The sequence below is a fragment of the Hyperolius riggenbachi genome, chromosome 8 (assembly GCF_040937935.1).
Source record: "Hyperolius riggenbachi isolate aHypRig1 chromosome 8, aHypRig1.pri, whole genome shotgun sequence".
Classification (NCBI taxonomy): domain Eukaryota; kingdom Metazoa; phylum Chordata; class Amphibia; order Anura; family Hyperoliidae; genus Hyperolius; species Hyperolius riggenbachi.
Window position 1 is genome coordinate 249,889,824 of NC_090653.1, and position 26,662 is coordinate 249,916,485.

A 26,662-nucleotide genomic window follows, 5' to 3' on the forward strand; every position below is an offset into this window, starting at 1 on the left:
GCATGCTTTCATTCTCTTAGTTGATTAATTGTGTGTCATTAGTTGATGAGGTGGTTACAAACTGTGCTGGTGAAGGTGAACTGTTTACTCCTTTCCATGGAGAGCTTAGTCTGTGTTGCAGCAGACAAGTTTCCAGGGATGGACTTTTGAGGGCCATCTTCGTTGCACTTTCAGCATCTTTTAGGTAACACGGCTTTGGTTTCCAGTTTAAAATGCGACTCTGGTGGGACTCGAACCCACAACCTTTGAATGCCTACATTTCACTAGAAGTCCAATGCGCTATCCATTGCGCCACAGAGCCGAGCTTGCACTGACTGTTTTTGCCAGGCACCTTCAAATGAAAAATATCTGCTTTTACCCATTTGTTCGTGGCATTTCAGGATGTATGCAGGCTACCTTTTTGTTATATAAGAAGAAAGAGTACAGCATCTGGCTATCTCCCAAATGTTACTCTGGATTATTGCAGCAGTCCCATCTCACTCTCATCAAACACCTGTTTCATTACATAACAAGCTATCATCACAACCCGTCTTCTAGATTTCTAAGAAAAATCAAAAACTTTCTGAGTCTACTACCTGTAACCTGCTAAACTTTCAATACTCAGCAGCAGAGATGGTTGTACTTACCAACATCAGACCTCTCAAATCCACTTCTTTTGTTTCATTTAATGAAATTGGTGCCACTCATTAAAAAAAACCCATCATGAATGCTTCAGGAACTGAGACGCTCCACATTTCAAAATGTGAATTTGTTTGCACGTCCAAGGTGATATCCTTTGTGCTGCACAACAATGCTCATGCAGCTTGCTTTGCATACTACATCTGGAGAAGATATACATTTTAGGAATGAAGCCCTTGATGGGATATTCTTAAATGATGTCCCTATGGAATCTCAAGGGCGGCTTGTTGTTTAAATTTAGGAACAAAGCTAGATTTATCATTAGTGAAAACCAAGTTTGTTGGTTATGGAAGGCAAGACTTGGCATGCTTTCATTCTCTTAGTTGATTAATTGTGTGTCATTAGTTGATGAGGTGGTTACAAACTGTGCTGGTGAAGGTGAACTGTTTACTCCTTTCCATGAAGAGCTTAGTCTGTGTTGCAGCAGACAAGTTTCCAGGGATGGACTTTTGAGGGCCATCTTCGGTGCACTTTCAGCATCTTTTAGGTAACACGGCTTCGGTTTCCAGTTTAAAATGCGACACTGGTGGGACTTGAACCCACAACCTTTGAATGCCTACATTTCACTAGAAGTCCAACGCGCTATCCATTGCGCCACAGAGCCGAGCTTGCACTGACTGTTTTTGCCAGGCACCTTCAAATGAAAAATATCTGCTTTTACCCATTTGTTCGTGGCATTTCAGGATGTATGCAGGCTACCTTTTTGTTATATAAGAAGAAAGAGTACAGCATCTGGCTATCTCCCAAATGTTACTCTGGATTATTTCAGCAGTCCCATCTCACTCTCATCAAACACCTGTTTCATTACATAACAAGCTATCATCACAACCCGTCTTCTAGATTTCTAAGAAAAATCAAAAACTTTCTGAGTCTACTACCTGTAACCTGCTAAACTTTCAATACTCAGCAGCAGAGATGGTTGTACTTACCAACATCAGACCTCTCAAATCCACTTCTTTTGTTTCATTTAATGAAATTGGTGCCACTCATTAAAAAAAAACCCATCATGAATGCTTCAGGAACTGAGACGCTCCACATTTCAAAATGTGAATTTGTTTGCACGTCCAAGGTGATATCCTTTGTGCTGCACAACAATGCTCATGCAGCTTGCTTTGCATACTACATCTGGAGAAGATATACATTTTAGGAATGAAGCCCTTGATGGGATATTCTTAAATGATGTCCCTATGGAATCTCAAGGGCGGCTTGTTGTTTAAATTTAGGAACAAAGCTAGATTTATCATTAGTGAAAACCAAGTTTGTTGGTTATGGAAGGCAAGACTTGGCACGCTTTCATTCTCTTAGTTGATTAATTGTGTGTCATTAGTTGATGAGGTGGTTTCAAACTGTGCTGGTGAAGGTGAACTGTTTACTCCTTTCCATGAAAAGCTTAGTCTGTGTTGCAGCAGACAAGTTTCCAGGGATGGACTTTTGAGGGCCATCTTCGGTGCACTTTCAGCATCTTTTAGGTAACACGGCTTCGGTTTCCAGTTTAAAATGCAACTCTGGTGGGACTCAAATCCACAACCTTAGAATGCCTATATTTTACTAGAAGTCCAATGCGCTATCCATTGCGCCACAGAGCCGAGCTTGCACTGACAGTTTTTGCCAGGCACCTTCAAATGAAAAATATCTGCTTTTACCCATTTGTTCGTGGCATTTCAGGATGTATGCAGGCTACCTTTTTGTTATATAAGAAGAAAGAGTACAGCATCTGGCTATCTCCCAAATGTTACTCTGGATTATTTCAGCAGTCCCATCTCACTCTCATCAAACACCTGTTTCATTACATAACAAGCTATCATCACAACCCGTCTTCTAGATTTCTAAGAAAAATCTAAAACTTTCTGAGTCTACTACCTGTAACCTGCTAAACTTTCAATACTCAGCAGCAGAGATGGTTGTACTTACCAACATCTGACCTCTCAAATCCACTTCTTTTGTTTCATTTAATGAAATTGGTGCTACTCATTAAAAAAAACCCATCATGAATGCTTACAGGAACTGAGACGCTCCACATTTCAAAATGTGAATTTGTTTGCACGTCCAAGGTGATATCCTTTGTGCTGCACAACAATGCTCATGCAGCTTGCTTTGCATACTACATCTGGAGAAGATATACATTTTAGGAATGAAGCCCTTGATGGGATATTCTTAAATGATGTCCCTAAGGAATCTCAAGGGCGGCTTGTTGTTTAAATTTAGGAACAAAGCTAGATTTATCATTAGCGAAAACCAAGTTTGTTGGTTATGGAAGGCAAGACTTGGCACGCTTTCATTCTCTTAGTTGATTAATTGTGTGTCATTAGTTGATGAGGTGGTTACAAACTGTGCTGGTGAAGGTGAACTGTTTACTCCTTTCCATGAAGAGCTTAGTCTGTGTTGCAGCAGACAAGTTTCCAGGGATGGACTCTTGAGGGGCATCTTCGGTGCACTTTCAGCATCTTTTAGGTAACACGGCTTCGGTTTCCAGTTTAAAATGCGACTCTGGTGGGACTCGAACCCACAACCTTTGAAGGCCTACATTTCACTAGAAGTCCAATGCGCTATCCATTGCGCCACAGAGCCGAGCTTGCACTGACTGTTTTTGCCAGGCACCTTCAAATGAAAAATATCTGCTTTTACCCATTTGTTCGTGGCATTTCAGGATGTATGCAGGCTACCTTTTTGTTATATAAGAAGAAAGAGTACAGCATCTGGCTATCTCCCAAATGTTACTCTGGATTATTTCAGCAGTCCCATCTCACTCTCATCAAACACCTGTTTCATTACATAACAAGCTATCATCACAACCCGTCTTCTAGATATCTAAGAAAAATCAAAAACTTTCTGAGTCTACTACCTGTAACCTGCTAAACTTTCAATACTCAGCAGCAGAGATGGTTGTACTTACCAACATCTGACCTCTCAAATCCACTTCTTTTGTTTCATTTAATGAAATTGGTGTCACTCATTAAAAAAAACCCATCATGAATGCTTCAGGAACTGAGACGCTCCACATTTCAAAATGTGAATTTGTTTGCACGTCCAAGGTGATATCCTTTGTGCTGCACAACAATGCTCATGCAGCTTGCTTTGCATACTACATCTGGAGAAGATATACATTTTAGGAATGAAGCCCTTGATGGGATATTCTTAAATGATGTCCCTAAGGAATCTCAAGGGCGGCTTGTTGTTTAAATTTAGGAACAAAGCTAGATTTATCATTAGCGAAAACCAAGTTTGTTGGTTATGGAAGGCAAGACTTGGCACGCTTTCATTCTCTTAGTTGATTAATTGTGTGTCATTAGTTGATGAGGTGGTTACAAACTGTGCTGGTGAAGGTGAACTGTTTACTCCTTTCCATGAAGAGCTTAGTCTGTGTTGCAGCAGACAAGTTTCCAGGGATGGACTCTTGAGGGGCATCTTCGGTGCACTTTCAGCATCTTTTAGGTAACACGGCTTCGGTTTCCAGTTTAAAATGCGACTCTGGTGGGACTCGAACCCACAACCTTTGAATGCCTACATTTCACTAGAAGTCCAATGCGCTATCCATTGCGCCACAGAGCCGAGCTTGCACTGACTGTTTTTGCCAGGCACCTTCAAATGAAAAATATCTGCTTTTACCCATTTGTTCGTGGCATTTCAGGATGTATGCAGGCTACCTTTTTGTTATATAAGAAGAAAGAGTACAGCATCTGGCTATCTCCCAAATGTTACTCTGGATTATTTCAGCAGTCCCATCTCACTCTCATCAAACACCTGTTTCATTACATAACAAGCTATCATCACAACCCGTCTTCTAGATATCTAAGAAAAATCAAAAACTTTCTGAGTCTACTACCTGTAACCTGCTAAACTTTCAATACTCAGCAGCAGAGATGGTTGTACTTACCAACATCTGACCTCTCAAATCCACTTCTTTTGTTTCATTTAATGAAATTGGTGTCACTCATTAAAAAAAACCCATCATGAATGCTTCAGGAACTGAGACGCTCCACATTTCAAAATGTGAATTTGTTTGCACGTCCAAGGTGATATCCTTTGTGCTGCACAACAATGCTCATGCAGCTTGCTTTGCATACTACATCTGGAGAAGATATACATTTTAGGAATGAAGCCCTTGATGGGATATTCTTAAATGATGTCCTTATGGAATCTCAAGGGCGGCTTGTTGTTTAAATTTAGGAACAAAGCTAGATTTATCATTAGTGAAAACCAAGTTTGTTGGTTATGGAAGGCAAGACTTGGCATGCTTTCATTCTCTTAGTTGATTAATTGTGTGTCATTAGTTGATGAGGTGGTTACAAACTGTGCTGGTGAAGGTGAACTGTTTACTCCTTTCCATGAAGAGCTTAGTCTGTGTTGCAGCAGACAAGTTTCCAGGGATGGACTTTTGAGGGCCATCTTCGTTGCACTTTCAGCATCTTTTAGGTAACACGGCTTTGGTTTCCAGTTTAAAATGCGACTCTGGTGGGACTCGAACCCACAACCTTTGAATGCCTACATTTCACTAGAAGTCCAATGCGCTATCCATTGCGCCACAGAGCCGAGCTTGCACTGACTGTTTTTGCCAGGCACCTTCAAATGAAAAATATCTGCTTTTACCCATTTGTTCGTGGCATTTCAGGATGTATGCAGGCTACCTTTTTGTTATATAAGAAGAAAGAGTACAGCATCTGGCTATCTCCCAAATGTTACTCTGGATTATTGCAGCAGTCCCATCTCACTCTCATCAAACACCTGTTTCATTACATAACAAGCTATCATCACAACCCGTCTTCTAGATTTCTAAGAAAAATCAAAAACTTTCTGAGTCTACTACCTGTAACCTGCTAAACTTTCAATACTCAGCAGCAGAGATGGTTGTACTTACCAACATCAGACCTCTCAAATCCACTTCTTTTGTTTCATTTAATGAAATTGGTGCCACTCATTAAAAAAAAACCCATCATGAATGCTTCAGGAACTGAGACGCTCCACATTTCAAAATGTGAATTTGTTTGCACGTCCAAGGTGATATCCTTTGTGCTGCACAACAATGCTCATGCAGCTTGCTTTGCATACTACATCTGGAGAAGATATACATTTTAGGAATGAAGCCCTTGATGGGATATTCTTAAATGATGTCCCTATGGAATCTCAAGGGCGGCTTGTTGTTTAAATTTAGGAACAAAGCTAGATTTATCATTAGTGAAAACCAAGTTTGTTGGTTATGGAAGGCAAGACTTGGCACGCTTTCATTCTCTTAGTTGATTAATTGTGTGTCATTAGTTGATGAGGTGGTTTCAAACTGTGCTGGTGAAGGTGAACTGTTTACTCCTTTCCATGAAAAGCTTAGTCTGTGTTGCAGCAGACAAGTTTCCAGGGATGGACTTTTGAGGGCCATCTTCGGTGCACTTTCAGCATCTTTTAGGTAACACGGCTTCGGTTTCCAGTTTAAAATGCAACTCTGGTGGGACTCAAATCCACAACCTTAGAATGCCTATATTTTACTAGAAGTCCAATGCGCTATCCATTGCGCCACAGAGCCGAGCTTGCACTGACAGTTTTTGCCAGGCACCTTCAAATGAAAAATATCTGCTTTTACCCATTTGTTCGTGGCATTTCAGGATGTATGCAGGCTACCTTTTTGTTATATAAGAAGAAAGAGTACAGCATCTGGCTATCTCCCAAATGTTACTCTGGATTATTTCAGCAGTCCCATCTCACTCTCATCAAACACCTGTTTCATTACATAACAAGCTATCATCACAACCCGTCTTCTAGATTTCTAAGAAAAATCTAAAACTTTCTGAGTCTACTACCTGTAACCTGCTAAACTTTCAATACTCAGCAGCAGAGATGGTTGTACTTACCAACATCTGACCTCTCAAATCCACTTCTTTTGTTTCATTTAATGAAATTGGTGCTACTCATTAAAAAAAACCCATCATGAATGCTTACAGGAACTGAGACGCTCCACATTTCAAAATGTGAATTTGTTTGCACGTCCAAGGTGATATCCTTTGTGCTGCACAACAATGCTCATGCAGCTTGCTTTGCATACTACATCTGGAGAGGATATACATTTTAGGAATGAAGCCCTTGATGGGATATTCTTAAATGATGTCCCTATGGAATCTCAAGGGCGGCTTGTTGTTTAAATTTAGGAACAAAGCTAGATTTATCATTAGTGAAAACCAAGTTTGTTGGTTATGGAAGGCAAGACTTGGCACGCTTTCATTCTCTTAGTTGATTAATTGTGTGTCATTAGTTGATGAGGTGGTTACAAACTGTGCTGGTGAAGGTGAACTGTTTACTCCTTTCCATGAAGAGCTTAGTCTGTGTTGCAGCAGACAAGTTTCCAGGGATGGACTTTTGAGGGCCATCTTCGGTGCACTTTCAGCATCTTTTAGGTAACACGGCTTCGGTTTCAAGTTTAAAATGCGACTCTGGTGGGACTTGAACCCACAACCTTTGAATGCCTACATTTCACTAGAAGTCCAATGCGCTATCCATTGCGCCACAGAGCCGAGCTTGCACTGACTGTTTTTGCCAGGCACCTTCAAATGAAAAATATCTGCTTTTACCCATTTGTTCGTGGCATTTCAGGATGTATGCAGGCTACCTTTTTGTTATATAAGAAGAAAGAGTACAGCATCTGGCTATCTCCCAAATGTTACTCTGGATTATTTCAGCAGTCCCATCTCACTCTCATCAAACACCTGTTTCATTACATAACAAGCTATCATCACAACCCGTCTTCTAGATTTCTAAGAAAAATCAAAAACTTTCTGAGTCTACTACCTGTAACCTGCTAAACTTTCAATACTCAGCAGCAGAGATGGTTGTACTTACCAACATCTGACCTCTCAAATCCACTTCTTTTGTTTCATTTAATGAAATTGGTGTCACTCATTAAAAAAAACCCATCATGAATGCTTCAGGAACTGAGACGCTCCACATTTCAAAATGTGAATTTGTTTGCACGTCCAAGGTGATATCCTTTGTGCTGCACAACAATGCTCATGCAGCTTGCTTTGCATACTACATCTGGAGAAGATATACATTTTAGGAATGAAGCCCTTGATGGGATATTCTTAAATGATGTCCTTATGGAATCTCAAGGGCGGCTTGTTGTTTAAATTTAGGAACAAAGCTAGATTTATCATTAGTGAAAACCAAGTTTGTTGGTTATGGAAGGCAAGACTTGGCATGCTTTCATTCTCTTAGTTGATTAATTGTGTGTCATTAGTTGATGAGGTGGTTACAAACTGTGCTGGTGAAGGTGAACTGTTTACTCCTTTCCATGAAGAGCTTAGTCTGTGTTGCAGCAGACAAGTTTCCAGGGATGGACTTTTGAGGGCCATCTTCGTTGCACTTTCAGCATCTTTTAGGTAACACGGCTTTGGTTTCCAGTTTAAAATGCGACTCTGGTGGGACTCGAACCCACAACCTTTGAATGCCTACATTTCACTAGAAGTCCAATGCGCTATCCATTGCGCCACAGACCCGAGCTTGCACTGACTGTTTTTGCCAGGCACCTTCAAATGAAAAATATCTGCTTTTACCCATTTGTTCGTGGCATTTCAGGATGTATGCAGGCTACCTTTTTGTTATATAAGAAGAAAGAGTACAGCATCTGGCTATCTCCCAAATGTTACTCTGGATTATTGCAGCAGTCCCATCTCACTCTCATCAAACACCTGTTTCATTACATAACAAGCTATCATCACAACCCGTCTTCTAGATTTCTAAGAAAAATCAAAAACTTTCTGAGTCTACTACCTGTAACCTGCTAAACTTTCAATACTCAGCAGCAGAGATGGTTGTACTTACCAACATCAGACCTCTCAAATCCACTTCTTTTGTTTCATTTAATGAAATTGGTGCTACTCATTAAAAAAAACCCATCATGAATGCTTACAGGAACTGAGACGCTCCACATTTCAAAATGTGAATTTGTTTGCACGTCCAAGGTGATATCCTTTGTGCTGCACAACAATGCTCATGCAGCTTACTTTGCATACTACATCTGGAGAAGATATACATTTTAGGAATGAAGCCCTTGATGGGATATTCTTAAATGATGTCCCTAAGGAATCTCAAGGGCGGCTTGTTGTTTAAATTTAGGAACAAAGCTAGATTTATCATTAGCGAAAACCAAGTTTGTTGGTTATGGAAGGCAAGACTTGGCACGCTTTCATTCTCTTAGTTGATTAATTGTGTGTCATTAGTTGATGAGGTGGTTACAAACTGTGCTGGTGAAGGTGAACTGTTTACTCCTTTCCATGAAGAGCTTAGTCTGTGTTGCAGCAGACAAGTTTCCAGGGATGGACTTTTGAGGGCCATCTTCGGTGCACTTTCAGCTTCTTTTAGGTAACACGGCTTCGGTTTCCAGTTTAAAATGCGACTCTGGTGGGACTCGAACCCACAACCTTTGAATGCCTACATTTCACTAGAAGTCCAATGCGCTATCCATTGCGCCACAGAGCCGAGCTTGCACTGACTGTTTTTGCCAGGCACCTTCAAATGAAAAATATCTGCTTTTACCCATTTGTTCGTGGCATTTCAGGATGTATGCAGGCTACCTTTTTGTTATATAAGAAGAAAGAGTACAGCATCTGGCTATCTCCCAAATGTTACTCTGGATTATTTCAGCAGTCCCATCTCACTCTCATCAAACACCTGTTTCATTACATAACAAGCTATCATCACAACCCATCTTCTAGATTTCTAAGAAAAATCAAAAACTTTCTGAGTCTACTACCTGTAACCTGCTAAACTTTCAATACTCAGCAGCAGAGATGGTTGTACTTACCAACATCTGACCTCTCAAATCCACTTCTTTTGTTTCATTTAATGAAATTGGTGCCACTCATTAAAAAAAAACCATCATGAATGCTTCAGGAACTGAGACGCTCCACATTTCAAAATGTGAATTTGTTTGCACGTCCAAGGTGATATCCTTTGTGCTGCACAACAATGCTCATGCAGCTTGCTTTGCATACTACATCTGGAGAAGATATACATTTTAGGAATGAAGCCCTTGATGGGATATTCTTCAATGATGTCCCTATGGAATCTCAAGGGCGGCTTGTTGTTTAAATTTAGGAACAAAGCTAGATTTATCATTAGCAAAAATTAAGTTTGTTGGTTATGGAAGGCAAGACTTGGCACGCTTTCATTCTCTTAGTTGATTAATTGTGTGTCATTAGTTGATGAGGTGGTTACAAACTGTGCTGGTGAAGGTGAACTGTTTACTCCTTTCCATAAAAAGCTTAGTCTGTGTTGCAGCAGACAAGTTTCCAGGGATGGACTTTTGAGGGCCATCTTCGGTGCACTTTCAGCATCTTTTAGGTAACACGGCTTCGGTTTCCAGTTTAAAATGCGACACTGGTGGGACTTGAACCCACAACCTTTGAATGCCTACATTTCACTAGAAGTCCAATGCGCTATCCATTGCGCCACAGAGCCGAGCTTGCACTGACAGTTTTTGCCAGGCACCTTCAAATGAAAAATATCTGCTTTTACCCATTTGTTCGTGGCATTTCAGGATGTATGCAGGCTACCTTTTTGTTATATAAGAAGAAAGAGTACAGCATCTGGCTATCTCCCAAATGTTACTCTGGATTATTTCAGCAGTCCCATCTCACTCTCATCAAACACCTGTTTCATTACATAACAAGCTATCATCACAACCCGTCTTCTAGATTTCTAAGAAAAATCTAAAACTTTCTGAGTCCACTACCTGTAACCTGCTAAACTTTCAATACTCAGCAGCAGAGATGGTTGTACTTACCAACATCTGACCTCTCAAATCCACTTCTTTTGTTTCATTTAATGAAATTGGTGCTACTCATTAAAAAAAACCCATCATGAATGCTTACAGGAACTGAGACGCTCCACATTTCAAAATGTGAATTTGTTTGCACGTCCAAGGTGATATCCTTTGTGCTGCACAACAATGCTCATGCAGCTTGCTTTGCATACTACATCTGGAGAAGATATACATTTTAGGAATGAAGCCCTTGATGGGATATTCTTAAATGATGTCCCTAAGGAATCTCAAGGGCGGCTTGTTGTTTAAATTTAGGAACAAAGCTAGATTTATCATTAGCGAAAACCAAGTTTGTTGGTTATGGAAGGCAAGACTTGGCACGCTTTCATTCTCTTAGTTGATTAATTGTGTGTCATTAGTTGATGAGGTGGTTACAAACTGTGCTGGTGAAGGTGAACTGTTTACTCCTTTCCATGAAGAGCTTAGTCTGTGTTGCAGCAGACAAGTTTCCAGGGATGGACTCTTGAGGGCCATCTTTGGTGCACTTTCAGCATCTTTTAGGTAACACGGCTTCGGTTTCCAGTTTAAAATGCAACTCTGGTGGGACTCGAACCCACAACCTCTGAATGCCTACATTTCACTAGAAGTCCAATGCGCTATCCATTGCACCACAGAGCCGAGCTTGCACTGCCTGTTTTTGCCAGGCACCTTCAAATGAAAAATATCTGCTTTTACCCATTTGTTCGTTGCATTTCAGGATGTATGCAGGCTAACTTTTTGTTATATAAGAAGAAAGAGTACAGCATCTGGCTATCTCCCAAATGTTACTCTGGATTATTTCAGCAGTCCCATCTCACTCTCATCAAACACCTGTTTCATTACATAACAAGCTATCATCACAACCCGTCTTCTAGATTTCTAAGAAAAATCAAAAACTTTCTGAGTCTACTACCTGTAACCTGCTAAACTTTCAACACTCAGCAGCAGAGATGGTTGTACTTACCAACATCTGACCTCTCAAATCCACTTCTTTTGTTTCATTTAATGAAATTGGTGCCACTCATTAAAAAAACCCATCATGAATGCTTCAGGAACTGAGACGCTCCACATTTCAAAATGTGAATTTGTTTGCACGTCCAAGGTGATATCCTTTGTGCTGCACAACAATGCTCATGCAGCTTGCTTTGCATACTACATCTGGAGAAGATATACATTTTAGGAATGAAGCCCTTGATGGGATATTCTTAAATGATGTCCCTATGGAATCTCAAGGGCGGCTTGTTGTTTAAATTTAGGAACAAAGCTAGACTTATTAGTGAAAACCAAGTTTGTTGGTTATGGAAGGCAAGACTTGGCATGCTTTCATTTTCTTAGTTGATTAATTGTGTGTCATTAGTTGATGAGGTGGTTACAAACTGTGCTGGTGAAGGTGAACTGTTTACTCCTTTCCATGAAGAGCTTAGTCTGTGTTGCAGCAGACAAGTTTCCAGGGATGGACTTTTGAGGGCCATCTTCGTTGCACTTTCAGCATCTTTTAGGTAACACGGCTTTGGTTTCCAGTTTAAAATGCGACTCTGGTGGGACTCGAACCCACAACCTTTGAATGCCTACATTTCACTAGAAGTCCAATGCGCTATCCATTGCGCCACAGAGCCGAGCTTGCACTGACTGTTTTTGCCAGGCACCTTCAAATAAATAATATCTGCTTTTACCCATTTGTTCGTGGCATTTCAGGATGTATGCAGGCTACCTTTTTGTTATATAAGAAGAAAGAGTACAGCATCTGGCTATCTCCCAAATGTTACTCTGGATTATTTCAGCAGTCCCATCTCACTCTCATCAAACACCTGTTTCATTACATAACAAGCTATCATCACAACCCGTCTTCTAGATTTCTAAGAAAAATCAAAAACTTTCTGAGTCTACTACCTGTAACCTGCTAAACTTTCAATACTCAGCAGCAGAGATGGTTGTACTTACCAACATCAGACCTCTCAAATCCACTTCTTTTGTTTCATTTAATGAAATTGGTGCCACTCATTAAAAAAAAACCATCATGAATGCTTCAGGAACTGAGACGCTCCACATTTCAAAATGTGAATTTGTTTGCACGTCCAAGGTGATATCCTTTGTGCTGCACAACAATGCTCATGCAGCTTGCTTTGCATACTACATCTGGAGAAGATATACATTTTAGGAATTAAGCCCTTGATGGGATATTCTTAAATGATGTCCCTATGGAATCTCAAGGGCGGCTTGTTGTTTAAATTTAGGAACAAAGCTAGATTTATCATTAGTGAAAACCAAGTTTGTTGGTTATGGAAGGCAAGACTTGGCACGCTTTCATTCTCTTAGTTGATTAATTGTGTGTCATTAGTTGATGAGGTGGTTACAAACTGTGCTGGTGAAGGTGAACTGTTTACTCCTTTCCATGAAGAGCTTAGTCTGTGTTGCAGCAGACAAGTTTCCAGGGATGGACTTTTGAGGGCCATCTTCGGTGCACTTTCAGCATCTTTTAGGTAACACGGCTTCGGTTTCCAGTTTAAAATGCGACTCTGGTGGGACTTGAACCCACAACCTTTGAATGCCTACATTTCACTAGAAGTCCAATGCGCTATCCATTGCGCCACAGAGCCGAGCTTGCACTGACTGTTTTTGCCAGGCACCTTCAAATGAAAAATATCTGCTTTTACCCATTTGTTCGTGGCATTTCAGGATGTATGCAGGCTACCTTTTTGTTATATAAGAAGAAAGAGTACAGCATCTGGCTATCTCCCAAATGTTACTCTGGATTATTTCAGCAGTCCCATCTCACTCTCATCAAACACCTGTTTCATTACATAACAAGCTATCATCACAACCCGTCTTCTAGATTTCTAAGAAAAATCAAAAACTTTCTGAGTCTACTACCTGTAACCTGCTAAACTTTCAATACTCAGCAGCAGAGATGGTTGTACTTACCAACATCTGACCTCTCAAATCCACTTCTTTTGTTTCATTTAATGAAATTGGTGTCACTCATTAAAAAAAACCCATCATGAATGCTTCAGGAACTGAGACGCTCCACATTTCAAAATGTGAATTTGTTTGCACGTCCAAGGTGATATCCTTTGTGCTGCACAACAATGCTCATGCAGCTTGCTTTGCATACTACATCTGGAGAAGATATACATTTTAGGAATGAAGCCCTTGATGGGATATTCTTAAATGATGTCCTTATGGAATCTCAAGGGCGGCTTGTTGTTTAAATTTAGGAACAAAGCTAGATTTATCATTAGTGAAAACCAAGTTTGTTGGTTATGGAAGGCAAGACTTGGCATGCTTTCATTCTCTTAGTTGATTAATTGTGTGTCATTAGTTGATGAGGTGGTTACAAACTGTGCTGGTGAAGGTGAACTGTTTACTCCTTTCCATGAAGAGCTTAGTCTGTGTTGCAGCAGACAAGTTTCCAGGGATGGACTTTTGAGGGCCATCTTCGTTGCACTTTCAGCATCTTTTAGGTAACACGGCTTTGGTTTCCAGTTTAAAATGCGACTCTGGTGGGACTCGAACCCACAACCTTTGAATGCCTACATTTCACTAGAAGTCCAATGCGCTATCCATTGCGCCACAGAGCCGAGCTTGCACTGACTGTTTTTGCCAGGCACCTTCAAATGAAAAATATCTGCTTTTACCCATTTGTTCGTGGCATTTCAGGATGTATGCAGGCTACCTTTTTGTTATATAAGAAGAAAGAGTACAGCATCTGGCTATCTCCCAAATGTTACTCTGGATTATTGCAGCAGTCCCATCTCACTCTCATCAAACACCTGTTTCATTACATAACAAGCTATCATCACAACCCGTCTTCTAGATTTCTAAGAAAAATCAAAAACTTTCTGAGTCTACTACCTGTAACCTGCTAAACTTTCAATACTCAGCAGCAGAGATGGTTGTACTTACCAACATCAGACCTCTCAAATCCACTTCTTTTGTTTCATTTAATGAAATTGGTGCTACTCATTAAAAAAAACCCATCATGAATGCTTACAGGAACTGAGACGCTCCACATTTCAAAATGTGAATTTGTTTGCACGTCCAAGGTGATATCCTTTGTGCTGCACAACAATGCTCATGCAGCTTGCTTTGCATACTACATCTGGAGAAGATATACATTTTAGGAATGAAGCCCTTGATGGGATATTCTTAAATGATGTCCCTAAGGAATCTCAAGGGCGGCTTGTTGTTTAAATTTAGGAACAAAGCTAGATTTATCATTAGCGAAAACCAAGTTTGTTGGTTATGGAAGGCAAGACTTGGCACGCTTTCATTCTCTTAGTTGATTAATTGTGTGTCATTAGTTGATGAGGTGGTTACAAACTGTGCTGGTGAAGGTGAACTGTTTACTCCTTTCCATGAAGAGCTTAGTCTGTGTTGCAGCAGACAAGTTTCCAGGGATGGACTCTTGAGGGCCATCTTTGGTGCACTTTCAGCATCTTTTAGGTAACACGGCTTCGGTTTCCAGTTTAAAATGCGACTCTGGTGGGACTCGAACCCACAACCTTTGAATGCCTACATTTCACTAGAAGTCCAATGCGCTATCCATTGCGCCACAGAGCCGAGCTTGCACTGACTGTTTTTGCCAGGCACCTTCAAATGAAAAATATCTGCTTTTACCCATTTGTTCGTGGCATTTCAGGATGTATGCAGGCTACCTTTTTGTTATATAAGAAGAAAGAGTACAGCATCTGGCTATCTCCCAAATGTTACTCTGGATTATTGCAGCAGTCCCATCTCACTCTCATCAAACACCTGTTTCATTACATAACAAGCTATCATCACAACCCGTCTTCTAGATTTCTAAGAAAAATCAAAAACTTTCTGAGTCTACTACCTGTAACCTGCTAAACTTTCAATACTCAGCAGCAGAGATGGTTGTACTTACCAACATCAGACCTCTCAAATCCACTTCTTTTGTTTCATTTAATGAAATTGGTGCTACTCATTAAAAAAAACCCATCATGAATGCTTACAGGAACTGAGACGCTCCACATTTCAAAATGTGAATTTGTTTGCACGTCCAAGGTGATATCCTTTGTGCTGCACAACAATGCTCATGCAGCTTGCTTTGCATACTACATCTGGAGAAGATATACATTTTAGGAATGAAGCCCTTGATGGGATATTCTTAAATGATGTCCCTAAGGAATCTCAAGGGCGGCTTGTTGTTTAAATTTAGGAACAAAGCTAGATTTATCATTAGCGAAAACCAAGTTTGTTGGTTATGGAAGGCAAGACTTGGCACGCTTTCATTCTCTTAGTTGATTAATTGTGTGTCATTAGTTGATGAGGTGGTTACAAACTGTGCTGGTGAAGGTGAACTGTTTACTCCTTTCCATGAAGAGCTTAGTCTGTGTTGCAGCAGACAAGTTTCCAGGGATGGACTCTTGAGGGCCATCTTTGGTGCACTTTCAGCATCTTTTAGGTAACACGGCTTCGGTTTCCAGTTTAAAATGCGACTCTGGTGGGACTCGAACCCACAACCTTTGAATGCCTACATTTCACTAGAAGTCCAATGCGCTATCCATTGCGCCACAGAGCCGAGCTTGCACTGCCTGTTTTTGCCAGGCACCTTCAAATGAAAAATATCTGCTTTTACCCATTTGTTCGTTGCATTTCAGGATGTATGCAGGCTACCTTTTTGTTATATAAGAAGAAAGAGTACAGCATCTGGCTATCTCCCAAATGTTACTCTGGATTATTTCAGCAGTCCCATCTCACTCTCATCAAACACCTGTTTCATTACATAACAAGCTATCATCACAACCCGTCTTCTAGATTTCTAAGAAAAATCAAAAACTTTCTGAGTCTACTACCTGTAACCTGCTAAACTTTCAACACTCAGCAGCAGAGATGGTTGTACTTACCAACATCTGACCTCTCAAATCCACTTCTTTTGTTTCATTTAATGAAATTGGTGCCACTCATTAAAAAAACCCATCATGAATGCTTCAGGAACTGAGACGCTCCACATTTCAAAATGTGAATTTGTTTGCACGTCCAAGGTGATATCCTTTGTGCTGCACAACAATGCTCATGCAGCTTGCTTTGCATACTACATCTGGAGAAGATATACATTTTAGGAATGAAGCCCTTGATGGGATATTCTTCAATGATGTCCCTATGGAATCTCAAGGGCGGCTTGTTGTTTAAATTTAGGAACAAAGCTAGATTTATCATTAGTGAAAACCAAGTTTGTTGGTTATGGAAGGCAAGACTTGGCACGCTTTCATTCTCTTAGTTGATTAATTGTGTGTCATTAGTTGATGAGGTGGTTACAAACTGTGCTGGTGAAGGTGAACTGTTTACTCCTTTCCATGAAGAGCTTAGTCTGTGTTGCAGCAGACAAGTTTCCAGGGATGGACTTTTGAGGGCCATCTTCGGTGCACTTTCAGCTTCTTTTAGGTAACACGGCTTCGGTTTCCAGTTTAAAATGCGACTCTGGTGGGACTCGAACCCACAACCTTTGAATGCCTACATTTCACTAGAAGTCCAATGCGCTATCCATTGCGCCACAGAGCCGAGCTTGCACTGACTGTTTTTGCCAGGCACCTTCAAATGAAAAATATCTGCTTTTACCCATTTGTTCGTGGCATTTCAGGATGTATGCAGGCTACCTTTTTGTTATATAAGAAGAAAGAGTACAGCATCTGGCTATCTCCCAAATGTTACTCTGGATTATTTCAGCAGTCCCATCTCACTCTCATCAAACACCTGTTTCATTACATAACAAGCTATCATCACAACCCATCTTCTAGATTTCTAAGAAAAATCAAAAACTTTCTGAGTCTACTACCTGTAACCTGCTAAACTTTCAATACTCAGCAGCAGAGATGGTTGTACTTACCAACATCTGACCTCTCAAATCCACTTCTTTTGTTTCATTTAATGAAATTGGTGCCACTCATTAAAAAAAACCCATCATGAATGCTTCAGGAACTGAGACGCTCCACATTTCAAAATGTGAATTTGTTTGCACGTCCAAGGTGATATCCTTTGTGCTGCACAACAATGCTCATGCAGCTTGCTTTGCATACTACATCTGGAGAAGATATACATTTTAGGAATGAAGCCCTTGATGGGATATTCTTCAATGATGTCCCTATGGAATCTCAAGGGCGGCTTGTTGTTTAAATTTAGGAACAAAGCTAGATTTATCATTAGCAAAAATTAAGTTTGTTGGTTATGGAAGGCAAGACTTGGCACGCTTTCATTCTCTTAGTTGATTAATTGTGTGTCATTAGTTGATGAGGTGGTTACAAACTGTGCTGGTGAAGGTGAACTGTTTACTCCTTTCCATAAAAAGCTTAGTCTGTGTTGCAGCAGACAAGTTTCCAGGGATGGACTTTTGAGGGCCATCTTCGGTGCACTTTCAGCATCTTTTAGGTAACACGGCTTCGGTTTCCAGTTTAAAATGCGACACTGGTGGGACTTGAACCCACAACCTTTGAATGCCTACATTTCACTAGAAGTCCAATGCGCTATCCATTGCGCCACAGAGCCGAGCTTGCACTGACAGTTTTTGCCAGGCACCTTCAAATGAAAAATATCTGCTTTTACCCATTTGTTCGTGGCATTTCAGGATGTATGCAGGCTACCTTTTTGTTATATAAGAAGAAAGAGTACAGCATCTGGCTATCTCCCAAATGTTACTCTGGATTATTTCAGCAGTCCCATCTCACTCTCATCAAACACCTGTTTCATTACATAACAAGCTATCATCACAACCCGTCTTCTAGATTTCTAAGAAAAATCAAAAACTTTCTGAGTCTACTACCTGTAACCTGCTAAACTTTCAATACTCAGCAGCAGAGATGGTTGTACTTACCAACATCAGACCTCTCAAATCCACTTCTTTTGTTTCATTTAATGAAATTGGTGCCACTCATTAAAAAAAAACCCATCATGAATGCTTCAGGAACTGAGACGCTCCACATTTCAAAATGTGAATTTGTTTGCACGTCCAAGGTGATATCCTTTGTGCTGCACAACAATGCTCATGCAGCTTGCTTTGCATACTACATCTGGAGAAGATATACATTTTAGGAATGAAGCCCTTGATGGGATATTCTTAAATGATGTCCCTATGGAATCTCAAGGGCGGCTTGTTGTTTAAATTTAGGAACAAAGCTAGATTTATCATTAGTGAAAACCAAGTTTGTTGGTTATGGAAGGCAAGACTTGGCACGCTTTCATTCTCTTAGTTGATTAATTGTGTGTCATTAGTTGATGAGGTGGTTTCAAACTGTGCTGGTGAAGGTGAACTGTTTACTCCTTTCCATGAAAAGCTTAGTCTGTGTTGCAGCAGACAAGTTTCCAGGGATGGACTTTTGAGGGCCATCTTCGGGGCACTTTCAGCATCTTTTAGGTAACACGGCTTCGGTTTCCAGTTTAAAATGCAACTCTGGTGGGACTCAAATCCACAACCTTAGAATGCCTATATTTTACTAGAAGTCCAATGCGCTATCCATTGCGCCACAGAGCCGAGCTTGCACTGACAGTTTTTGCCAGGCACCTTCAAATGAAAAATATCTGCTTTTACCCATTTGTTCGTGGCATTTCAGGATGTATGCAGGCTACCTTTTTGTTATATAAGAAGAAAGAGTACAGCATCTGGCTATCTCCCAAATGTTACTCTGGATTATTTCAGCAGTCCCATCTCACTCTCATCAAACACCTGTTTCATTACATAACAAGCTATCATCACAACCCGTCTTCTAGATTTCTAAGAAAAATCTAAAACTTTCTGAGTCTACTACCTGTAACCTGCTAAACTTTCAATACTCAGCAGCAGAGATGGTTGTACTTACCAACATCTGACCTCTCAAATCCACTTCTTTTGTTTCATTTAATGAAATTGGTGCTACTCATTAAAAAAAACCCATCATGAATGCTTACAGGAACTGAGACGCTCCACATTTCAAAATGTGAATTTGTTTGCACGTCCAAGGTGATATCCTTTGTGCTGCACAACAATGCTCATGCAGCTTGCTTTGCATACTACATCTGGAGAAGATATACATTTTAGGAATGAAGCCCTTGATGGGATATTCTTAAATGATGTCCCTAAGGAATCTCAAGGGTGGCTTGTTGTTTAAATTTAGGAACAAAGCTAGATTTATCATTAGCGAAAACCAAGTTTGTTGGTTATGGAAGGCAAGACTTGGCACGCTTTCATTCTCTTAGTTGATTAATTGTGTGTCATTAGTTGATGAGGTGGTTACAAACTGTGCTGGTGAAGGTGAACTGTTTACTCCTTTCCATGAAGAGCTTAGTCTGTGTTGCAGCAGACAAGTTTCCAGGGATGGACTCTTGAGGGCCATCTTTGGTGCACTTTCAGCATCTTTTAGGTAACACGGCTTCGGTTTCCAGTTTAAAATGCGACTCTGGTGGGACTCGAACCCACAACCTTTGAATGCCTACATTTCACTAGAAGTCCAATGCGCTATCCATTGCGCCACAGAGCCGAGCTTGCACTGCCTGTTTTTGCCAGGCACCTTCAAATGAAAAATATCTGCTTTTACCCATTTGTTCGTTGCATTTCAGGATGTATGCAGGCTAACTTTTTGTTATATAAGAAGAAAGAGTACAGCATCTGGCTATCTCCCAAATGTTACTCTGGATTATTTCAGCAGTCCCATCTCACTCTCATCAAACACCTGTTTCATTACATAACAAGCTATCATCACAACCCGTCTTCTAGATTTCTAAGAAAAATCAAAAACTTTCTGAGTCTACTACCTGTAACCTGCTAAACTTTCAACACTCAGCAGCAGAGATGGTTGTACTTACCAACATCTGACCTCTCAAATCCACTTCTTTTGTTTCATTTAATGAAATTGGTGCCACTCATTAAAAAAACCCATCATGAATGCTTCAGGAACTGAGACGCTCCACATTTCAAAATGTGAATTTGTTTGCACGTCCAAGGTGATATCCTTTGTGCTGCACAACAATGCTCATGCAGCTTGCTTTGCATACTACATCTGGAGAAGATATACATTTTAGGAATGAAGCCCTTGATGGGATATTCTTAAATGATGTCCTTATGGAATCTCAAGGGCGGCTTGTTGTTTAAATTTAGGAACAAAGCTAGATTTATCATTAGTGAAAACCAAGTTTGTTGGTTATGGAAGGCAAGACTTGGCATGCTTTCATTCTCTTAGTTGATTAATTGTGTGTCATTAGTTGATGAGGTGGTTACAAACTGTGCTGGTGAAGGTGAACTGTTTACTCCTTTCCATGAAGAGCTTAGTCTGTGTTGCAGCAGACAAGTTTCCAGGGATGGACTTTTGAGGGCCATCTTCGTTGCACTTTCAGCATCTTTTAGGTAACACGGCTTTGGTTTCCAGTTTAAAATGCGACTCTGGTGGGACTCGAACCCACAACCTTTGAATGCCTACATTTCACTAGAAGTCTAATGCGCTATCCATTGCGCCACAGAGCCGAGCTTGCACTGACTGTTTTTGCCAGGCACCTTCAAATGAAAAATATCTGCTTTTACCCATTTGTTCGTGGCATTTCAGGATGTATGCAGGCTACCTTTTTGTTATATAAGAAGAAAGAGTACAGCATCTGGCTATCTCCCAAATGTTACTCTGGATTATTGCAGCAGTCCCATCTCACTCTCATCAAACACCTGTTTCATTACATAACAAGCTATCATCACAACCCGTCTTCTAGATTTCTAAGAAAAATCAAAAACTTTCTGAGTCTACTACCTGTAACCTGCTAAACTTTCAATACTCAGCAGCAGAGATGGTTGTACTTACCAACATCAGACCTCTCAAATCCACTTCTTTTGTTTCATTTAATGAAATTGGTGCCACTCATTAAAAAAAAACCCATCATGAATGCTTCAGGAACTGAGACGCTCCACATTTCAAAATGTGAATTTGTTTGCACGTCCAAGGTGATATCCTTTGTGCTGCACAACAATGCTCATGCAGCTTGCTTTGCATACTACATCTGGAGAAGATATACATTTTAGGAATGAAGCCCTTGATGGGATATTCTTAAATGATGTCCCTATGGAATCTCAAGGGCGGCTTGTTGTTTAAATTTAGGAACAAAGCTAGATTTATCATTAGTGAAAACCAAGTTTGTTGGTTATGGAAGGCAAGACTTGGCATGCTTTCATTCTCTTAGTTGATTAATTGTGTGTCATTAGTTGATGAGGTGGTTACAAACTGTGCTGGTGAAGGTGAACTGTTTACTCCTTTCCATGAAGAGCTTAGTCTGTGTTGCAGCAGACAAGTTTCCAGGGATGGACTTTTGAGGGCCATCTTCGGTGCACTTTCAGCATCTTTTAGGTAACACGGCTTCGGTTTCCAGTTTAAAATGCGACACTGGTGGGACTTGAACCCACAACCTTTGAATGCCTACATTTCACTAGAAGTCCAACGCGCTATCCATTGCGCCACAGAGCCGAGCTTGCACTGACTGTTTTTGCCAGGCACCTTCAAATGAAAAATATCTGCTTTTACCCATTTGTTCGTGGCATTTCAGGATGTATGCAGGCTACCTTTTTGTTATATAAGAAGAAAGAGTACAGCATCTGGCTATCTCCCAAATGTTACTCTGGATTATTTCAGCAGTCCCATCTCACTCTCATCAAACACCTGTTTCATTACATAACAAGCTATCATCACAACCCGTCTTCTAGATTTCTAAGAAAAATCAAAAACTTTCTGAGTCTACTACCTGTAACCTGCTAAACTTTCAATACTCAGCAGCAGAGATGGTTGTACTTACCAACATCAGACCTCTCAAATCCACTTCTTTTGTTTCATTTAATGAAATTGGTGCCACTCATTAAAAAAAAACCCATCATGAATGCTTCAGGAACTGAGACGCTCCACATTTCAAAATGTGAATTTGTTTGCACGTCCAAGGTGATATCCTTTGTGCTGCACAACAATGCTCATGCAGCTTGCTTTGCATACTACATCTGGAGAAGATATACATTTTAGGAATGAAGCCCTTGATGGGATATTCTTAAATGATGTCCCTATGGAATCTCAAGGGCGGCTTGTTGTTTAAATTTAGGAACAAAGCTAGATTTATCATTAGTGAAAACCAAGTTTGTTGGTTATGGAAGGCAAGACTTGGCACGCTTTCATTCTCTTAGTTGATTAATTGTGTGTCATTAGTTGATGAGGTGGTTTCAAACTGTGCTGGTGAAGGTGAACTGTTTACTCCTTTCCATGAAAAGCTTAGTCTGTGTTGCAGCAGACAAGTTTCCAGGGATGGACTTTTGAGGGCCATCTTCGGTGCACTTTCAGCATCTTTTAGGTAACACGGCTTCGGTTTCCAGTTTAAAATGCAACTCTGGTGGGACTCAAATCCACAACCTTAGAATGCCTATATTTTACTAGAAGTCCAATGCGCTATCCATTGCGCCACAGAGCCGAGCTTGCACTGACAGTTTTTGCCAGGCACCTTCAAATGAAAAATATCTGCTTTTACCCATTTGTTCGTGGCATTTCAGGATGTATGCAGGCTACCTTTTTGTTATATAAGAAGAAAGAGTACAGCATCTGGCTATCTCCCAAATGTTACTCTGGATTATTTCAGCAGTCCCATCTCACTCTCATCAAACACCTGTTTCATTACATAACAAGCTATCATCACAACCCGTCTTCTAGATTTCTAAGAAAAATCAAAAACTTTCTGAGTCTACTACCTGTAACCTGCTAAACTTTCAATACTCAGCAGCAGAGATGGTTGTACTTACCAACATCAGACCTCTCAAATCCACTTCTTTTGTTTCATTTAATGAAATTGGTGCCACTCATTAAAAAAAAACCCATCATGAATGCTTCAGGAACTGAGACGCTCCACATTTCAAAATGTGAATTTGTTTGCACGTCCAAGGTGATATCCTTTGTGCTGCACAACAATGCTCATGCAGCTTGCTTTGCATACTACATCTGGAGAAGATATACATTTTAGGAATGAAGCCCTTGATGGGATATTCTTAAATGATGTCCCTATGGAATCTCAAGGGCGGCTTGTTGTTTAAATTTAGGAACAAAGCTAGATTTATCATTAGTGAAAACCAAGTTTGTTGGTTATGGAAGGCAAGACTTGGCACGCTTTCATTCTCTTAGTTGATTAATTGTGTGTCATTAGTTGATGAGGTGGTTTCAAACTGTGCTGGTGAAGGTGAACTGTTTACTCCTTTCCATGAAAAGCTTAGTCTGTGTTGCAGCAGACAAGTTTCCAGGGATGGACTTTTGAGGGCCATCTTCGGGGCACTTTCAGCATCTTTTAGGTAACACGGCTTCGGTTTCCAGTTTAAAATGCAACTCTGGTGGGACTCAAATCCACAACCTTAGAATGCCTATATTTTACTAGAAGTCCAATGCGCTATCCATTGCGCCACAGAGCCGAGCTTGCACTGACAGTTTTTGCCAGGCACCTTCAAATGAAAAATATCTGCTTTTACCCATTTGTTCGTGGCATTTCAGGATGTATGCAGGCTACCTTTTTGTTATATAAGAAGAAAGAGTACAGCATCTGGCTATCTCCCAAATGTTACTCTGGATTATTTCAGCAGTCCCATCTCACTCTCATCAAACACCTGTTTCATTACATAACAAGCTATCATCACAACCCGTCTTCTAGATTTCTAAGAAAAATCTAAAACTTTCTGAGTCTACTACCTGTAACCTGCTAAACTTTCAATACTCAGCAGCAGAGATGGTTGTACTTACCAACATCTGACCTCTCAAATCCACTTCTTTTGTTTCATTTAATGAAATTGGTGCTACTCATTAAAAAAAACCCATCATGAATGCTTACAGGAACTGAGACGCTCCACATTTCAAAATGTGAATTTGTTTGCACGTCCAAGGTGATATCCTTTGTGCTGCACAACAATGCTCATGCAGCTTGCTTTGCATACTACATCTGGAGAAGATATACATTTTAGGAATGAAGCCCTTGATGGGATATTCTTAAATGATGTCCCTAAGGAATCTCAAGGGTGGCTTGTTGTTTAAATTTAGGAACAAAGCTAGATTTATCATTAGCGAAAACCAAGTTTGTTGGTTATGGAAGGCAAGACTTGGCACGCTTTCATTCTCTTAGTTGATTAATTGTGTGTCATTAGTTGATGAGGTGGTTACAAACTGTGCTGGTGAAGGTGAACTGTTTACTCCTTTCCATGAAGAGCTTAGTCTGTGTTGCAGCAGACAAGTTTCCAGGGATGGACTCTTGAGGGCCATCTTTGGTGCACTTTCAGCATCTTTTAGGTAACACGGCTTCGGTTTCCAGTTTAAAATGCGACTCTGGTGGGACTCGAACCCACAACCTTTGAATGCCTACATTTCACTAGAAGTCCAATGCGCTATCCATTGCGCCACAGAGCCGAGCTTGCACTGCCTGTTTTTGCCAGGCACCTTCAAATGAAAAATATCTGCTTTTACCCATTTGTTCGTTGCATTTCAGGATGTATGCAGGCTAACTTTTTGTTATATAAGAAGAAAGAGTACAGCATCTGGCTATCTCCCAAATGTTACTCTGGATTATTTCAGCAGTCCCATCTCACTCTCATCAAACACCTGTTTCATTACATAACAAGCTATCATCACAACCCGTCTTCTAGATTTCTAAGAAAAATCAAAAACTTTCTGAGTCTACTACCTGTAACCTGCTAAACTTTCAACACTCAGCAGCAGAGATGGTTGTACTTACCAACATCTGACCTCTCAAATCCACTTCTTTTGTTTCATTTAATGAAATTGGTGCCACTCATTAAAAAAACCCATCATGAATGCTTCAGGAACTGAGACGCTCCACATTTCAAAATGTGAATTTGTTTGCACGTCCAAGGTGATATCCTTTGTGCTGCACAACAATGCTCATGCAGCTTGCTTTGCATACTACATCTGGAGAAGATATACATTTTAGGAATGAAGCCCTTGATGGGATATTCTTAAATGATGTCCTTATGGAATCTCAAGGGCGGCTTGTTGTTTAAATTTAGGAACAAAGCTAGATTTATCATTAGTGAAAACCAAGTTTGTTGGTTATGGAAGGCAAGACTTGGCATGCTTTCATTCTCTTAGTTGATTAATTGTGTGTCATTAGTTGATGAGGTGGTTACAAACTGTGCTGGTGAAGGTGAACTGTTTACTCCTTTCCATGAAGAGCTTAGTCTGTGTTGCAGCAGACAAGTTTCCAGGGATGGACTTTTGAGGGCCATCTTCGTTGCACTTTCAGCATCTTTTAGGTAACACGGCTTTGGTTTCCAGTTTAAAATGCGACTCTGGTGGGACTCGAACCCACAACCTTTGAATGCCTACATTTCACTAGAAGTCTAATGCGCTATCCATTGCGCCACAGAGCCGAGCTTGCACTGACTGTTTTTGCCAGGCACCTTCAAATGAAAAATATCTGCTTTTACCCATTTGTTCGTGGCATTTCAGGATGTATGCAGGCTACCTTTTTGTTATATAAGAAGAAAGAGTACAGCATCTGGCTATCTCCCAAATGTTACTCTGGATTATTGCAGCAGTCCCATCTCACTCTCATCAAACACCTGTTTCATTACATAACAAGCTATCATCACAACCCGTCTTCTAGATTTCTAAGAAAAATCAAAAACTTTCTGAGTCTACTACCTGTAACCTGCTAAACTTTCAATACTCAGCAGCAGAGATGGTTGTACTTACCAACATCAGACCTCTCAAATCCACTTCTTTTGTTTCATTTAATGAAATTGGTGCCACTCATTAAAAAAAAACCCATCATGAATGCTTCAGGAACTGAGACGCTCCACATTTCAAAATGTGAATTTGTTTGCACGTCCAAGGTGATATCCTTTGTGCTGCACAACAATGCTCATGCAGCTTGCTTTGCATACTACATCTGGAGAAGATATACATTTTAGGAATGAAGCCCTTGATGGGATATTCTTAAATGATGTCCCTATGGAATCTCAAGGGCGGCTTGTTGTTTAAATTTAGGAACAAAGCTAGATTTATCATTAGTGAAAACCAAGTTTGTTGGTTATGGAAGGCAAGACTTGGCATGCTTTCATTCTCTTAGTTGATTAATTGTGTGTCATTAGTTGATGAGGTGGTTACAAACTGTGCTGGTGAAGGTGAACTGTTTACTCCTTTCCATGAAGAGCTTAGTCTGTGTTGCAGCAGACAAGTTTCCAGGGATGGACTTTTGAGGGCCATCTTCGGTGCA

General features: G+C 40.4%; 22 non-coding genes across 22 annotated transcripts; all 22 read right to left on the minus strand.

The window, feature by feature from the left end:
- Nucleotides 1–215: 215 nt before the first annotated feature.
- Nucleotides 216–301, minus strand: TRNAR-UCU (transfer RNA arginine (anticodon UCU)). The gene is given in 2 exon segments: nucleotides 216–251; nucleotides 265–301. It is a non-coding gene; the product is annotated as a tRNA-Arg (tRNA).
- Nucleotides 302–1,196: 895 nt separating this feature from the next.
- Nucleotides 1,197–1,282, minus strand: TRNAR-UCU (transfer RNA arginine (anticodon UCU)). The gene is given in 2 exon segments: nucleotides 1,197–1,232; nucleotides 1,246–1,282. It is a non-coding gene; the product is annotated as a tRNA-Arg (tRNA).
- Nucleotides 1,283–3,160: 1,878 nt separating this feature from the next.
- TRNAR-UCU (transfer RNA arginine (anticodon UCU)) lies at nucleotides 3,161–3,246 on the minus strand. The gene is given in 2 exon segments: nucleotides 3,161–3,196; nucleotides 3,210–3,246. It is a non-coding gene; the product is annotated as a tRNA-Arg (tRNA).
- An 895-nt stretch (nucleotides 3,247–4,141) lies between these two features.
- TRNAR-UCU (transfer RNA arginine (anticodon UCU)) lies at nucleotides 4,142–4,227 on the minus strand. The gene is given in 2 exon segments: nucleotides 4,142–4,177; nucleotides 4,191–4,227. It is a non-coding gene; the product is annotated as a tRNA-Arg (tRNA).
- An 895-nt stretch (nucleotides 4,228–5,122) lies between these two features.
- TRNAR-UCU (transfer RNA arginine (anticodon UCU)) lies at nucleotides 5,123–5,208 on the minus strand. Its single transcript is given in 2 exon segments — nucleotides 5,123–5,158; nucleotides 5,172–5,208. It is a non-coding gene; the product is annotated as a tRNA-Arg (tRNA).
- A 1,878-nt stretch (nucleotides 5,209–7,086) lies between these two features.
- On the minus strand, nucleotides 7,087–7,172 carry TRNAR-UCU (transfer RNA arginine (anticodon UCU)). The gene is given in 2 exon segments: nucleotides 7,087–7,122; nucleotides 7,136–7,172. It is a non-coding gene; the product is annotated as a tRNA-Arg (tRNA).
- An 895-nt stretch (nucleotides 7,173–8,067) lies between these two features.
- Nucleotides 8,068–8,153, minus strand: TRNAR-UCU (transfer RNA arginine (anticodon UCU)). The gene is given in 2 exon segments: nucleotides 8,068–8,103; nucleotides 8,117–8,153. It is a non-coding gene; the product is annotated as a tRNA-Arg (tRNA).
- Nucleotides 8,154–9,049: 896 nt separating this feature from the next.
- On the minus strand, nucleotides 9,050–9,135 carry TRNAR-UCU (transfer RNA arginine (anticodon UCU)). Its single transcript is given in 2 exon segments — nucleotides 9,050–9,085; nucleotides 9,099–9,135. It is a non-coding gene; the product is annotated as a tRNA-Arg (tRNA).
- Nucleotides 9,136–10,030: 895 nt separating this feature from the next.
- On the minus strand, nucleotides 10,031–10,116 carry TRNAR-UCU (transfer RNA arginine (anticodon UCU)). The gene is given in 2 exon segments: nucleotides 10,031–10,066; nucleotides 10,080–10,116. It is a non-coding gene; the product is annotated as a tRNA-Arg (tRNA).
- An 896-nt stretch (nucleotides 10,117–11,012) lies between these two features.
- TRNAR-UCU (transfer RNA arginine (anticodon UCU)) lies at nucleotides 11,013–11,098 on the minus strand. Its single transcript is given in 2 exon segments — nucleotides 11,013–11,048; nucleotides 11,062–11,098. It is a non-coding gene; the product is annotated as a tRNA-Arg (tRNA).
- Nucleotides 11,099–11,989: 891 nt separating this feature from the next.
- Nucleotides 11,990–12,075, minus strand: TRNAR-UCU (transfer RNA arginine (anticodon UCU)). Its single transcript is given in 2 exon segments — nucleotides 11,990–12,025; nucleotides 12,039–12,075. It is a non-coding gene; the product is annotated as a tRNA-Arg (tRNA).
- Nucleotides 12,076–12,970: 895 nt separating this feature from the next.
- Nucleotides 12,971–13,056, minus strand: TRNAR-UCU (transfer RNA arginine (anticodon UCU)). Its single transcript is given in 2 exon segments — nucleotides 12,971–13,006; nucleotides 13,020–13,056. It is a non-coding gene; the product is annotated as a tRNA-Arg (tRNA).
- An 895-nt stretch (nucleotides 13,057–13,951) lies between these two features.
- Nucleotides 13,952–14,037, minus strand: TRNAR-UCU (transfer RNA arginine (anticodon UCU)). The gene is given in 2 exon segments: nucleotides 13,952–13,987; nucleotides 14,001–14,037. It is a non-coding gene; the product is annotated as a tRNA-Arg (tRNA).
- Nucleotides 14,038–14,933: 896 nt separating this feature from the next.
- TRNAR-UCU (transfer RNA arginine (anticodon UCU)) lies at nucleotides 14,934–15,019 on the minus strand. Its single transcript is given in 2 exon segments — nucleotides 14,934–14,969; nucleotides 14,983–15,019. It is a non-coding gene; the product is annotated as a tRNA-Arg (tRNA).
- An 896-nt stretch (nucleotides 15,020–15,915) lies between these two features.
- On the minus strand, nucleotides 15,916–16,001 carry TRNAR-UCU (transfer RNA arginine (anticodon UCU)). The gene is given in 2 exon segments: nucleotides 15,916–15,951; nucleotides 15,965–16,001. It is a non-coding gene; the product is annotated as a tRNA-Arg (tRNA).
- An 894-nt stretch (nucleotides 16,002–16,895) lies between these two features.
- Nucleotides 16,896–16,981, minus strand: TRNAR-UCU (transfer RNA arginine (anticodon UCU)). The gene is given in 2 exon segments: nucleotides 16,896–16,931; nucleotides 16,945–16,981. It is a non-coding gene; the product is annotated as a tRNA-Arg (tRNA).
- Nucleotides 16,982–17,876: 895 nt separating this feature from the next.
- TRNAR-UCU (transfer RNA arginine (anticodon UCU)) lies at nucleotides 17,877–17,962 on the minus strand. The gene is given in 2 exon segments: nucleotides 17,877–17,912; nucleotides 17,926–17,962. It is a non-coding gene; the product is annotated as a tRNA-Arg (tRNA).
- A 1,878-nt stretch (nucleotides 17,963–19,840) lies between these two features.
- TRNAR-UCU (transfer RNA arginine (anticodon UCU)) lies at nucleotides 19,841–19,926 on the minus strand. Its single transcript is given in 2 exon segments — nucleotides 19,841–19,876; nucleotides 19,890–19,926. It is a non-coding gene; the product is annotated as a tRNA-Arg (tRNA).
- Nucleotides 19,927–20,820: 894 nt separating this feature from the next.
- TRNAR-UCU (transfer RNA arginine (anticodon UCU)) lies at nucleotides 20,821–20,906 on the minus strand. Its single transcript is given in 2 exon segments — nucleotides 20,821–20,856; nucleotides 20,870–20,906. It is a non-coding gene; the product is annotated as a tRNA-Arg (tRNA).
- An 896-nt stretch (nucleotides 20,907–21,802) lies between these two features.
- TRNAR-UCU (transfer RNA arginine (anticodon UCU)) lies at nucleotides 21,803–21,888 on the minus strand. Its single transcript is given in 2 exon segments — nucleotides 21,803–21,838; nucleotides 21,852–21,888. It is a non-coding gene; the product is annotated as a tRNA-Arg (tRNA).
- Nucleotides 21,889–24,748: 2,860 nt separating this feature from the next.
- Nucleotides 24,749–24,834, minus strand: TRNAR-UCU (transfer RNA arginine (anticodon UCU)). Its single transcript is given in 2 exon segments — nucleotides 24,749–24,784; nucleotides 24,798–24,834. It is a non-coding gene; the product is annotated as a tRNA-Arg (tRNA).
- An 894-nt stretch (nucleotides 24,835–25,728) lies between these two features.
- Nucleotides 25,729–25,814, minus strand: TRNAR-UCU (transfer RNA arginine (anticodon UCU)). Its single transcript is given in 2 exon segments — nucleotides 25,729–25,764; nucleotides 25,778–25,814. It is a non-coding gene; the product is annotated as a tRNA-Arg (tRNA).
- Nucleotides 25,815–26,662: the final 848 nt, after the last annotated feature.